This window comes from Aptenodytes patagonicus, chromosome 1 (assembly GCF_965638725.1).
Source record: "Aptenodytes patagonicus chromosome 1, bAptPat1.pri.cur, whole genome shotgun sequence".
Lineage (NCBI taxonomy): Eukaryota > Metazoa > Chordata > Aves > Sphenisciformes > Spheniscidae > Aptenodytes > Aptenodytes patagonicus.
This window is the reverse complement of record NC_134949.1, coordinates 71897133-71911559: the sequence shown is the minus strand read 5'-3', so window position 1 is coordinate 71911559 and position 14427 is coordinate 71897133. Positions and strand designations below refer to the sequence as shown.

The 14427-nt window shown below is 42.1% G+C and overlaps 1 protein-coding gene across 3 annotated transcripts in view; it reads left to right on the top strand.

The window, feature by feature from the left end:
- Positions 1-14427, top strand: part of EPS8 (EGFR pathway substrate 8, signaling adaptor) — a 138678-nt gene that overhangs the window by 31168 nt on the left and 93083 nt on the right. For all 3 annotated transcript variants that reach the window (XM_076342104.1, XM_076342112.1, XM_076342094.1), the window contains exon 2: positions 2725-2867. The gene's annotated coding sequence lies outside the window, so the exon portion shown is untranslated. The remainder of the gene's footprint in view (positions 1-2724; positions 2868-14427) is intronic.

The following is a 14427-nucleotide window of genomic DNA, read 5'->3' as shown; positions in this document are numbered from 1 at the left end:
TAGTAAGTAATATTCCCAGAGAGTGATAAAAGCAGACATCTATGCTGTCTGAACAAATCTCTGCTGTAACAGCTTTGAAGTGAGCTAAAGGTTTATACATGCATTCGGATGTAATTTTTCAGAAAGAGCTAAATTTTTTATTATAAAAAGAAAACACACTGAAAAACCCCAACCTTGCAAACTTTCCACTTCCATACATTTAAATCCAAAGACTAAAGTGTTTTGATTGTCCTGTCTGTCTTATCTTTCTAGCAAAGCCTTTTTCCTATAATTAAAAGGGCATCAATTTTTCTAATTGATGCCAAATCCAATCCAAGCCACCCACACAATTATTTCACCTTCCCTCACCCTCCCATCATTATCTGATATTTTGTTTGCACAGTCATTATTCATTAACTGTGTTCATGTCCAGGGCTGCAAACAGTAAAATCACATTAGCAAGGACGAGCTCTGAGACTCACCAGTGAAATCTGTTTTTTCCTTTTCTGTTTTACATTGCCTTTCAGATGAGAATCCCAAAACCTGTCACAAATTTTGGAGATAAGGAGCTTGGAAACAATGAATGTGCTAGTGGTTGGCACTTTCTTTTCTTAGGAGAATTCTTTAGTTCTTCCATACTACTGAGAAGAATTAAATTCTGCGTAAGAAGCTACTGAGATCACAAGTTACTATTGGAAAAGAAAAGAGGTGTAGTCTGTCCTTGTTTACATACGTACATATACATATATATGTGTGTGTATATGTATGCATGCAGCCAAGCCTATTCCCCTGTCTCAGAGCTTTATAGATGACCCTGTTTGATTTAGAGGTAACTTCTGAGCATGCCCCTTTTTCCTCTTGGGCGTATCCTCAGGCGGCTCTGTCTCCCTCCTTGCCCTTTTGAGAGAGAGGGACCTACATACAAAGGTCTCGCTGTGATTGCTCCTGAGCCTCTCTGGTCTGTTGCTTTTTCAACGTTTGACCTTGGTTCCTCTGAAATCAATGGCAACCCTCTCACACTGACCCAGGGTATTGGTAAGCATCGGATATGCTACTAAACATACTTGGCTCTTAGAGTGCTCCTCATCACTTGCGCTTGTATTTTATTGAGAAGACTGTCACCTTTGTCCATGTTTTGCAAGGGAGAAAATGGGCATGGAGGGGTAGAGGGTCTTGCCCAAGGCCCGTGAGCTGGGAGGGGCCAAGGCTGGTGGCTGGGAAATGAGGTATGGACGGAAGGCAGCCCATGCTGCCTCAATGTGCTGTGCCCAGGTATCGTTTCTTCAACCTGGGTTTCCTGGACAGCAAACCATTTGTCGCCTAGCTTCCCTTAAAATATTAGAATTTTAAGTTTCTGACAGAATTAGGTGATTACCAGATAAACCGCCACTATAATCTGGTCATGTTAATAAGCAACTTGATAAGGTTCCGTACATAAACTAGCTCAGTATACTACTTCATATATTAAAATGCAACTACTGGATCAATTCAGATTGACTGAATTGACCTATTGCTGCTTGCCCTGGTACTGGATTGACTTGTTACTGCTTCTTCCTAATTCTGTTGCTATATCAAATCGATCTGTCCTTTTTAATTATTTTTAATTGGATTTATCTTAAAATGGAAAACATCACTGCAGGGTTGGCCCTGTAAGGGAGAGGGAACGGAACCTCTCATGGAAGTCACAGAATTGGGATAACATCAAAATGATGTCCCAAAGTGTGTAACTCATAAGAAAATTCAACTGTAAACAGGGCACGTTTGGCAGAATTTGAAGGACCGGTCAGTGCCTGGGATGGTGCAGCTATGAAGCTGGAAGTGACTTGTATGAACAACCAGGTTAGAACAAAGTGTTGGATATGACTAAAGAAATGAAACAGAAAAGGACTAAGCTTGTCCGAACTCTTGAATGTCAGATTCAAAATTGAGGAGCGGCAAAAATTTGAGGAGAAAATGAAAGAATACCATCATTGTCACCTTCAAAAAAAAAAAAAAAAAAATTACAGCATTTGCTTTCTCCTTCCTCTGCCTCTCATCTTGGTTTTCACCTTATTCCTTTCCTGCATCCTCCTTCCCCAAGTGCTCCATGGGCTCCAGCCCCACTGGTTTGTGGGGAGTTTTTTGAGCTGTCCCCAGTTTCTCTCGGTACAAACACGTTTTTTCCCATCTCTCTCCCATTCGGGCCACGTTGCTGCTGGTGCCTTGTGAGTGCAACCCTGGGCTGCTTGCCCCTCAGCCACAGCTGAGTGCCGGGGCTGCGTGGGCAGCAGTTGCTTCCCGACGGGGATGTGAGGTGAGGAAGGGGCTCCGCTCTCACCAATACCTCCATCCTTGTGCTTGACCAAGCTTTTACAAAACGTGTGTACAAACGCGTTGCACTCTCGTTCCCTTTGGGTTTGCAGCCTTCTCAGCTCTGCTGAGCCTGTCAGGTCCACGGCTTTGTAAACTCCTCACCCCACCGTTGAAGAGGGATCCAGCCTCAAGCTGTGCGTGAAAGCAGGGTTTAGGGTGGAGGTTGTCCAAGTAGCTTGACTGTGAGGTTCCCGTTAGTTCTTTTTGATATTACTGGTATTTAGAAAGTTCACGTTTGACAGTACTGGATGAACTCTAATCAGAAATGTACTTCTCCCTCTCATGCAATAAGGGAAATCACATTTTAAGAAGTCAGCGCTCAGCAAGTCTAACTGATTGTATAACGCGCAGTGGAATTGCAAAGCTGAACCTGTTTCTTTTCTATTTTTTCAGTGCTTTGTCCTGTTGGGCAGCTGCCTTCTGAGTGACTGGAGAGATGCCAGCCACTTGAGCTGAGTCAAGCAGTGGCAGGGACAGCATCTACCCGGGCTGAAGTTTTAATCCCAGGCACGTGGCATTTGCACAAGTGGTCACTGGTGAGTTGTGTGTAAGCGCAGCTTCTCTCTCTCTCTCTCTCTGTCTCTTTAACAACTGGCACCTTGTTACAAACCATAAGTTTCTGGATGCAAAGACTCACCTGCCTTGCTTGTTTTTCCCAGAGGGTGACTGATGAGCTTAAAGAAAATGAGTGTGATCCAGGTTATCAGCTAACCTTAAGAAATCCTTACTATTTGTTTGTATGTTTATGGATTATTTTTTCCTCTCCCTCCACTGAATGAGTAACATCCTGGTGAGGCCAAACTTCAAATCTGTAGCAGTTGGTGGGTTCTACTAGATGGTATCACTGTGCCTTTTTAATTAGAGGTGGTTTTATACCCTCTGCCTTAGCGTTTCATAGCATGGAAATACAAGCTGTGGGGGTCTGATAACAGAAGTAGTGACTGGCTTCTGTCAGCATGAGGATGATTAAAAATGCGTGTGTGTGTGTGCGTGTGTGCTCGTTCACTCCCTTTCCAGCTGCATAGAAAATGAAACTCCCCAAAGCCTTTTATGTAAGTGCATGGTTTTTTGATCCCCCCCCCCCCCCCCCGTTTAAATCTGTGTGTCTGTGCACAGACAAACTTCATCCCCAGCTTCCTTTTGAAGATGCTTTGTAAAGAAAAGAGTGTGCTTGCTTTGACCTCCGAAGCGTGATCCTGTCTTCAGTTGAATACTAGACATACTCTCTCTGCAAAAGATAATAGCTAGCAATTTATTTTTTTGAGGGGAAGGTGGTTTCCAGTCAGTTTCTCCCATCTGTGATTTTTCTTGATAAAACAACGGCAATCTGCTTCTTCCAGCAGCTGAAATGCTGTGATTCTTTGACAGCAAATGTGTGGAGTGCTGCCTTGCACCTTGTAACACCCTGCTTTATTTAAGACACGGTCATGCTGGGCTGACTGCTGTCTTCCCAGGAGTGTTGCACCAAGGAATTATTGATGAGATGCAGCCTGGTCTGCAGAGCACACGTTCGCTATTAAAAACAACATATGTGCCTTTAGCTATTGCTAATCATTTAAACATCTTTTGTGAAACCTGGGGGAAGTAGCCCCTCCGTACATGGATGGAGTCCCATTAAAGCATTGGCACGATACAGCTCAGCATCAGATACTGAATCTTCCTATGAATATCAGAGTTGAAGATTGGTTCTTTAAGCAGAACCACTTGAAGTTATCTTCTTGAGAAGGTAGAAGGAGCCCCCTGTAAGGATGGGTGCGGGAAGGGCAATACACGTCCCAGGCTCTTGTCCGACTCTTTCAGGTTTTTACCATGTTGTTAGGAGTGCTCGTTAGAATATTTGGACAAAAACCTGGAGGTCAGTGCCATACTGAGCTGTACGTGCTAACTTGATTAGCAGTGGAGTTGGAAAATTACTCTGGCCTGAAAAATTATGAGAGTAATTCTGGCTTTATGCTGGAGGAGGCAAAGGCAGAACAAGGAACTCAAGTGCATTATTTCAAGGTCCAGTAGTCTATTAAGCCAGGCTAAACCAAGTAGGTTTTAATTAACGGAAGGTTTGGAAAAACAAATTTGGTGCTATTGTCAAGTATGCATTGTATTTTTGCAAGTTGGAAGATACCTGTCCTTAAGTTCCCCTCATTCTCATTACCGCTGCTTTTCCCGCTTCAGTTCAAGCGTAACAGCTGCTATCTTGGGAACTGCTGAAGGTAGACGCAGTTCCTTTATACTGCTCGAGAACTCTGAACCCCAGCGCTTAAATAATATAACAACTTTAGTGCTAACTCCAGCAGCTTTGGAGGAGAAAGGTTTTAAAATTGTTGCAATTGATTTTCTGGGTGCGTAGAAATAGAGGAAGCAAGGTAGTAATTGAAGCGATGTTTTTTTATTTAAAATCGTTATCGCTTGGGAAGGTGCACTTTTTTTCACCAGTAACTTCTAATAATTGAAAATACTTAGAAACCACAGATTTTCTAGAAGCCTAATCATTTCATGTAGATAAAAGTATTCTCTTACAGTGGAAGCATGTCTATGTCTTGGTCAGGAAGGTCCCAAACTTAAGACTAGCTGCTGTCTGTCGTATCTGTGGTCCCAGTCTGACTCACAAGCTTGAATGCCAGCATGGGGGAGAAGGCAAAAACCTTTGCTCCCATGTAGCGTGGGTGGGAAAGCATCTCCATGTGGAGAGACTTCTTTCAAAACCCAAGATCATCAGGAACGTACGTTGAAAACTCACTGCACAAATAAAGATTGAGTCAGCCAACGCCTGCTTATCACGTCAAGTAGTGATTACACCATGACGTAAACCACCTTGTGCTATGAATACATCCAATTTGATGGGTTTGCCTATGGCTGCACTTAAGAAATGTGCGTGAGCTCAAATGCAGGTTTTTTTTCCTATTTCTGAGAGCACTCTAGTGATAGAGCATAGAGCTTCAAGTGCAGCGTACGTGGAGAGTGTCCTGCACTTGGGGTTAGACAGCGTTTTGCACTTCGCTTTCAATCCTGCTGTATTGCTTTTTGCTACCTAGAAATTTATCTTTTTTTTTTTAATTTTTTTTTATTGATCCTTTTCTTTTTCTTGCATTCCTAGTTCTTCTTAATTATAGGCATCCTTTGGTGTCAGAGCAGTATTACACCAAAGTGATTGGCTAATACAAATATATCAGAATCGGGTAAATGAACCTCCTGCCTCAGATGTTTGTTTATGTTGCTGGGATGCTGAAACACACTGATAGAAATTGCAAACCATCATAAGCCTGCAAATGATTAATGGCCAGGTATCAATGATTATTTTGAAACTTAAGAAAAATGTTAGCTTAAGCAGTTGGTATAAATCAAACCACTCTTCTTGGCATACGTTTTGCTTAGATTCATGGAATCACTGAAGCTAGACGGGTATTTTTGGTGGTTTCACTACAGCAAAATGTAACCTGTTTCTCGATGGGAGTAAATGGAACTTAACCTTTGAGACTTTGTGTTATCTGCTCCAGTCACCTGTGTTTTCCATTTAAAAAATAAAATTCCTAGGAACCATTGGGTTTTTTTAATCCTGTATTTCAAAACACATGGTTACCCTATCTTTTAAGTCCTGAAGATAGGGAGGGCATTCTCACATCAAGACCTGGCTGCTCAGGTGGGGGATTTGCTTTTCGAGAAATAGAGAAATCTGGGCATTTTGGGTATTGTCGTTGCCTGGGGTGTGGCTGCTGATGCCCACATGCTCCGCTCTGCAGGCGAAGGATCAGTGTCACAAATGAGAGCCATGTTGCTCGCCGAGTGTTGACAGCTTGTCATTACAGACAGTGGTTTTTTCCTCCTGGCTTGAAAAGGTTTAGAAATGATCATAATCTCTTTCCTCAAGTGATTCGGGGAAGCGTTAGGGTTTGTTCTTTCCAGATTTGGGGAGAGAAGAGACACTCTGCTTTCTGTTTGTGCTGAGTTTACGATTATTTTACTGTCTCGGTCAGATTTTCTTAACGTATCCAAAATCATTACGCTCCCGTGGAGTGAAAGAGGATGTGAAGAAAAGGAACGGTGAGGGAAGGAAGAAATGGTAGTCAAACAGGTTGGGGTTTTTCTTGGTTTTAGGTGGGGTGTTTATTTTACAGCAGCTATTCCTGATACGTAGGGGAGGGTGCGGGGAAGGTGGGGTGACGGTGGGTACATGCAATAAGAGTGTGGCATTTGCTCAGCCATGTGGCAAGAAGGAATTCTTCTCTGTCCTTTTAACCAGGGCTATAGAAGAATTTTTTCGTTTAATGCGTAGGTACGGCCGTTCTCTGCTCTGGGCATGCATGCTGGGCTGCTGAAAGTTAAATTAGTAAATGAGATCCAATGACATAAAAACAAACCCAAGCAAACAAGCCCCCTGTAGGGTGCAGGCAGAGAGCACCCTTCATCCTCTGTCATCAGAGGAACAGGGCTGTTTGAATTGGCTTCCACCTTTGTTTTGAGAGGTTGCTGTGGTGATGAATAACCTTTGCGGAGGGTGTGTGAGCCAGAGTGCGCGTGTGCCTTGGTTCTTGCGTATAAAACAATGCTGCTGAGCACACGGCTTTTCACCCCCGCATCAGAGCATGTATCCTGGCAATGGTCGGCTGCTCCCCAAAATGAGTTAACTAACAGAACTGTTGTCTTAGAGCTAGTTATTGACATGGTGTTAATCTACTGATCGCTTCCTCGCATTGCTTTCGTACCAGGTAGCAGGAGACTGGGTGATGGCAAAGCGGTAGCTTTTTTCCCTTCCATGGAAGGGGAGTTGCAGGGTAGCTGGTACGCCTTATTTGCGCAAGCTTATGACACCTGAGCTTTGTCTTGTTACCTGGGCTTGAGGAAGGGTAGAGAAGTAGACTGACAAAGGTACTCTGTAGAAGGAAAGAGGGAAATGCTGTTATCTGAGAGGGCTTCCCCCCCCCCCCCACCATTTCAAAGACTACATTTTCTATACTGCGGAAAAAACCTGGGGACAATCCTAGTATAGGTTAGTATTGTTTATTTTTACTCTCCATCTATCAATAAATATTACAACAAATTATTACTATTAAATTTACTGCAGCTTAAAATAGATGAGTATGTTTTTCATACTAAGATAAGAAAATCTGATGTAACAACTGCATATTGATACAAAAGTGACTGTGTGAAAACTAGAATATATGTATGAATATTCCACATGAGACTTACATGCTTTCTTCATGAAGTCGCACTGGTATAAGTATAGTTTGATGGTACAGTTGTCTGCAGATGTAATAACTATCACTTCTAGGTAAAGAATTGCCTTCAAGAAAGTCTTGGAAACTTTATTTGTTTCCTCCCTGCTAGAAAACCCTAGCAAGGGTTGGCAACAATGAATTACCACCTGAGGCAACTCGCGGAGAATTTTCTTCCTTGCATATTACCCTTGTTCCCAACGTCTGTGAAGCTGCCCCGTACATAACTTGTAGAAGGTATTGTGGGAAAAACTGAGTCACTCAGAGATGATCCAGTGGCCATGACAAATACAGCGAAGTTTAAAATGTCTACTTTTGCTGCATAATTCCTGAACTTAAAAAAAAAAAAAAAAGTGTGAATTACTCAGTTCTGTGTCAGCTCCCCATCTCTTCAGAGACCGTCAACTGGTGGTTTCATTTGTGAGGCTATGTACTTTGAAGGTTGTCATGTTCTTGACTGCAGCCGTACTGAGGGATCAAAGAGGAAGATGAAAACATTTTAAAAGCAGTAAGGCCCCTCGCAGTATTTAAAGTGAAGGTGGCGAAGGCAGAGTGCGTGGCCCCCTTGCACGGCTGATGGGACTTCTTGCTGAGTTAGAGCAGTTGGGGAAATAACCTCTTCTCCCTCCAGCAGTTTTCTGAGGCTTGTCATCTTGAAGTTTTCCCCAGCACAATTTAAGCATCCTGTCAGCTCCCTTTAGAGGCTCACTTAGTTAAAATCACCTTCAGTAAGGAGTATTTAATTACATCTTCTAATACCTTATTCAGGCTCCCCTCCTGGATTTTTGAGAATCTGGAGAATGCTGCTAATAGAGTGGAGCCAGCATTTACAGAAATAAATTAATAGCAGTACCATAGCTGTGCTTTTTACATCTGACACATTCTCCAAGGCTAACACCGCACCTCCTGTACTTTTTCAAATTCATTTGTTCCATTTCAGTTCAGTCTTTTGAAATATTTTGTGATGAATGAGTTCACTTTGCAAGCCGGTGATCAGCAGCAGCTGCTCATAGTCATGCTTTAAATTGAATCCATCTGTCAGTGGAGTCTTTAAAGTGCGAGTTTCACATTGTCAGGAGACCTGATTACACCAGAGCGGTATCTGGGTGCTGTTTGCCAAAAAGAAGAGAAAAAATCAAAATGAAGTGTGCTTGGATGGGCTCTGGGATACCCTTGCAGTTTCATCTGTAGAGCCATGATTTAGCCCGCCGATAGGAGAGCAGAGTGGCTACAAGCAGTACTTCTGCACTGACATGCAGATAGGTGATCAGATGTAGGCTGAAATGAGAAGATGACCTGTAGTAAGCTTTGTAGAAACCCTATGCAGTGCTTGCTGCTTGGTTTTTAATCCTGACCCTTTGATAAACCTCATCACCAGCTCTTTACATTTTTTTGATTGTAGCATTGGGGCAGATTAATGTTCTTCAGAGGATGAGCTGAAGAGGAAAAGACATGGCTTATTCAAATCAGCAAAAGGAGACGGCACAGCTTTTTTTTTTGCCCCAGTACACATGCATTATTTCTTATTTTCATTTGTAACTAGAGGAGGTTAAAATGTGTCGTCTGAGGCTATTTTGCAAACTGCATTTAAGGCAACATTTGAGAGCAACAAATGGTCATTTGCTGACTGCATTAATGGTTCTCATAATTTTACGTGAAAACTTCGGTCCATAATGTTGTCCGTAAATTACATACTGGATATGGAAACCAGCTGATTCACGGCCTGCAGTCTGCTGGTCTTATCCACAGGTAACTTCTCATGTTTTCCTTCTCCTCCGTTTGTTCCTCACCAAGACTTTTGTGGGAAAGACTGGGCTTGTGCTGGGATGTGTGTATAGCTCTGTGGAAAAGCATTTCTTACCAGCAGAAGCTTATTCACCAGAGTACTACATGTTTACCTAAGTATGTGATTTTCATTATATCATTTCACTTTAGGAAAGAAAATCTTCCTTGGAAGAGCAGAACAGTGATACAGCCTCCTTTGCCACTGCAAAACTCTTATTTTTGTGTTGGAGGGCTGTATTTTATCTCTAGACTCGGTCGTGGTCTCCAACCGCAGAGACTAACCTTTGTCGGTGGTCAGATAAACGTTGTCTTGGCAGACCGCATTGCCTGCGGCAGCAGGAGACCTCATGCAGTGGGTGAAGTCCATCAGTGTTTCTCTGCTATAAGCTTCTCCGTTCTCACTTTTGCTGTTGCAGTCTGCAAGCATCACTGCTCAACAGTGCAGCTGCACCACTGCTGCATTCCTAGTGCAGTGCCAAGCCAGCGCTAAATTCAGTGCTAGCAGAAGCATAGAGAAGGGGGGAAAAAAAAAACCCAACAGCAAAAGAGAGCACCCAGACTGGCTTTGTGAACTTGTATTTTATGTCTGTTGAAGCTAGTACAGTGTCTTTGAAATGAAGTGTGCGTTGTCAATATGGTAAGAGAAGAACCTCTTAGCTTTTCTTTAACGTGTAGAAAGCAGCACTGTGTATACCAGAGCCTGTTACTGCTGTGTACCTGATAAATACAGATTATTTCTTTTTTTTGATGGAGACTCATTAATGTGTTCCACATGGAGATGGTGAGAATTGCACATTGAGTGAAGAGATTGATTGATGTTGGCTTCTGTTAAGAAAATACGGCTGACAGGAGGAGTCAATACATGCTCTTTTTTTCCGTACAGTGCATTGTTTTTCCTACTTGTGTTTAATCAGGGAACTTCGTAGGGGAATGCCATTGCTTAACAGCTGACAGTGTCTTGTTATCTTCCTTTAGAATACTTAATAGAGTTAAAATACAGTTATTAAGACCTGGCACTCATTTGAACGCCCACTTGGGACATTGGATTATAAACATGCAGTATCTGTAAATTAGCTGGAGACACAGAGTAAGTATTCGGTCCTTCACCGTTTAACCTAACAAGCAGTAAAAGCTGTGCACCAGTGAGCATGTGAGAAGCCTTGTTCTGCAAACCTGTAGATGAACGTGTCCCTCCTCACTGAGAGCACTCAGAACTCTGAAAACTCCTGGGTTCTGATTTCAACTTTTCAAACTTCACAAGTTGGGCCTGAACGGAGGGATTTGGCAGGAGAGGAAAGAGGAAAACTCTTCTTTCCCTTTCCACGTAGAGAAATGGAGGTGAACGTGAAGAGCAGACTGAAAGGGATGGGCTTCCCCGGTCAGGAGGAGCCGTGCGGTGCGACATCTCCATGAAGAAGCTCAGGGGGTGTCTGTGTGCAGCATCAGCCCGCTCGGCTCCTGCGTCCTTCTCCAGGATCAGTATGAACAGGCAGGGTATGCCAAGCCCACCGCTGTGTGGATACTTGAAGAGGCAGCATCGATATCTAAGAGTATTATGAATGAAATTCTCAATACCTTGTTTAGACTGCACTGATCACTAAGGATGAAAAGATTAAATTTTCAAACCAGGTTCTTTTCCTTTGGCTTTTACAACTGTTTTAAAAAAATCAGCTTTTTGGCACCACGGTATGCTTTAAGCAGAAAAGCTGATTGGTGTTTGGGTACTCTGTGTCTTTAGTTTCTCAGTTGAAACTAGATAAATAATATATTTTGTGAATATCTCTGACTTGAATACAGGTTTAATGTTTATATTGCTGAGAGAAATTCATAGCTTGAGCAGTATGATTAGTGCTGTGTAAAATGTTAATTTTTTTCTGATTTGTATTTTCATGAGTCGTTGTGAGTAACATTCTAGTATCTGGTTTAATTTTTATCAGGTGTGCACAGATATCTTGTTCCTGGAAATGCAGAGCTGGGAATGGGGTAAGGAACAGACAGCGCTGACTGAGGAGTTTTGTAATCTCTGCTATTCACTGCAGTTTTTGGTGAAGGTCTGAAAGTGTAATGGTTGAGCCAATAAGGATGTGATACATGGCAAAACATTTTGAAATTGCTAGCAACCCAATTTTCATGTAGTGCATCTTAGTAGGTAGTCCTATGTCGGCATTAGTACAGTTCCTCAGTTTATATTGTAGCTATTATAGCAGAAGCTGAAATACTCTTTGCTATCATTTGGAGATGGAAATTTCTTTCGTTTTATTTATTTATTTAGAAATTCTATATGAAAGATCTGTTGATGTATAGAAAATGTAAAACTATGAAAATGTTTACTGTAATATATTGTTGCCAATATCTTTACCGACAAGATTTCTTCTTGATGCAGCCTAGGTTGTAAGTGGGGGAGTTTACCTTTTTTGAGTTTCAGTAAGTGAGGTGGAATACAGCCCACTGTAAGCCATGCAGAATTTCTTACTGTTATCTACTGCATTTGGGAAGATTCGTTTAGAGGGAAAAGTAAAAGGCTGCTCTGTGCTATTTATTCACGGACAGTATTCCCTAAAAGCACTGTCATAGTAGTATACTGTGTAACCACATAGCATCTGTCATGTAGTAGCAACTTCCAAATGTAAGTATCCAAAATAAAGTACATTTTAGATACTTAATTACCAAATTTATTTACCTGGAGCCAATTTACTTTCATCTCCTCCATAGTGAAACGCTACTGTGATAAAGTTGTACCATGTGAAATTTCACTGGGCCATATGAAATTTACTTTTTTGGTGGGGTGACTGTTTTGGGTGTGCAGAAAAGCCACTGCAGATTGCCACTTCACTGAAATCCTCAACAGCCAGCTAAGTATTGAACTGTAGCTGTTTGCCCTTGTGATGGTGTGTATGTGTTTTTTAGAGAGACACAAAACCGTGTCCCTTTGCTCTATACCTACCATCTGCTTTCTTGTATTTGTGGGCAGTACATCTTAAGTAGCTAGGTAGCTGCCTTAGGAATTATCTGTTGTTTTCTTTTTAAGGAGAGGAACGCACGCTTGTTGGTAGTCGGCGTTGAGCTGCTTGCTGTTGGTCTCCTCTTTGCAATTGCTCACTCAAACGCGTGTTCTACTCAGTAAGAGAGGGCGTGGGTGGCTGAATCATACTCTGCGATTTCAAAGAATAGCCACTTTCCTGCTGGCGTAATTTACATTTCACTCCTCAGTTGCTCTACAGTTAGGTCAAGGCAAACCTGCAATACTGGCTTTTGTGGCACAGGCCGCTCTGTTTGAAGCTGGGTATGTGGCAAGGCATTGTACTTATTATCAAGCTCCTAATATCCATCTGATTTCATCCCTGTCGGTGTCCTTTCTGCAGCTTAATCAAGAGCCCTTGCTAACGTATTGTAGCTCTTACACAGGTCATGCAACACATGCTCGCCTTAACACAGGGCTGCATCTATGTTTTGTCTTCTGTGGCTAAATAGCATTTCGGGCAAAGAGGAGACTCCTATGCTACTTTCTTCGTAGGCTTAATTGCTGATAAATAGGGATTTGATTCAGCTGACAGCTTACACTGTATTTATATGTTCCTGTCAAATTGTGTTGAGTAGGGTTATGTGTTCCCCAGAGAGCTTCAGGAACCCGTGAACTTTGGCACATGCCTGTTTAGAGGAAGGTGCAGCTGGTTGCAACTAATAATTCCTATAACAGAGGTGAAGTGCAGAAAAATATGTTCTGTATAGCAAATAAGGAAATGTAAATTCCTTCTGTGAAAAGGAATAGTGAAGTTCAGGATACTGGCAAGACATTGATACACCTGTACGGTTTTATAATGTTGAACTGCAAGCACCAGTTGAAGGTTTCAGTTTTTAAAGAGGAAGGGTATCATTCTTACTTCAGTTTTCACGCTGATCCCTCTGCGGGGTGACGAAGGGACTTTCTCTGTCTAAAATTCTTAGTGAAGGAGCACAAAGATCACCTGCTTTATGTTGTGGTCAACCATGGAGGGTTGGCTGCTAACAGATGCAAAATATTAAAGCAAATGGATCAAACACAGGAATCATTATGGTTGTGTATTGCAAAGATGGGCTCATTTTTTCTTATTTCTTGTCCGGTTGCTTTTCTCATTTAAATAAAGCTGTTGACTTTTCCTTCTTGTGTAAATGAATTTTTCTTACAGTTCTTACAAATCTTTTTTGTGTACTTTAAAAAAAAAAAAGTGGAATATTTCTTCTACAGCTGCTAAATTGTTTCTCATGCTTCTTACTCTTGTTCAGAGAAGAGGATGTCCAAAGAAATTCAGACCAGAACTCTTTCTACTTATTTATAATTATTACTTGTCTTCTTAAAAACAAAACAAAGTGGGGGAAAAAGCCTTTCTACCATGTGACCATTTAGAAAAGCAGTGTCTCATTTTAAAGTAGTTCATTGCTTAATGGATTGTATTATTTGGAAAAAAAATTTAGAAAAATCTTCCTCTGTGCTGTCACTGAAGGTGGTTAGTGTGACACTGCTCATCTTCACTCATAAGGATGTATTTTTTTCCCATCACTCAAACATTTTCAGTTAAGCATGCTTTTTAAATTCATTATCAATAGGGAAAACACAATTAGCCAAGCAGCTGTAAGCCACAGTCCCCTTTCCCTGGTCCCTTCCCCCAGTTAGTTCCTCCTTTCTGTACTTCTCAGCGCTCCGTCTGCCTGTATGTGTGTGCGGGATCACTTTCTCTGCTCTCTCTTCACTGGGCTTATTTCCATTCTTTGCTGGCAAAGAAGCTCTCATTATTGAACCAGCAAATCCTTTCAGGTGCTGTTTGTAACTTATTTTAGAGATCAGGTTTGCTCCCGTAGGTGATTGTAAGTGGGAGGAGTTCCTGAAATTTGTTGCTGTTCTGACGCTCCAGCTTTGGTTTGAACAGCTGCTGTCTGCTCTGGGCTTTTCCTCAAAGTTACGCAGGTGAGCTCACTTCCCAGGTGTTTTTAACCAGCCCTTTAGTCTCCTGGCTTGCTACCTAAGAACTGGGTGGCCTGGCAAAGCAAAACCTTGGGGGTGCGTGTCCTGTCTGACTTTCTGTCGCATCCAGGATGTGCGCAACCTGTCACTTGGTGTTCTGAATTG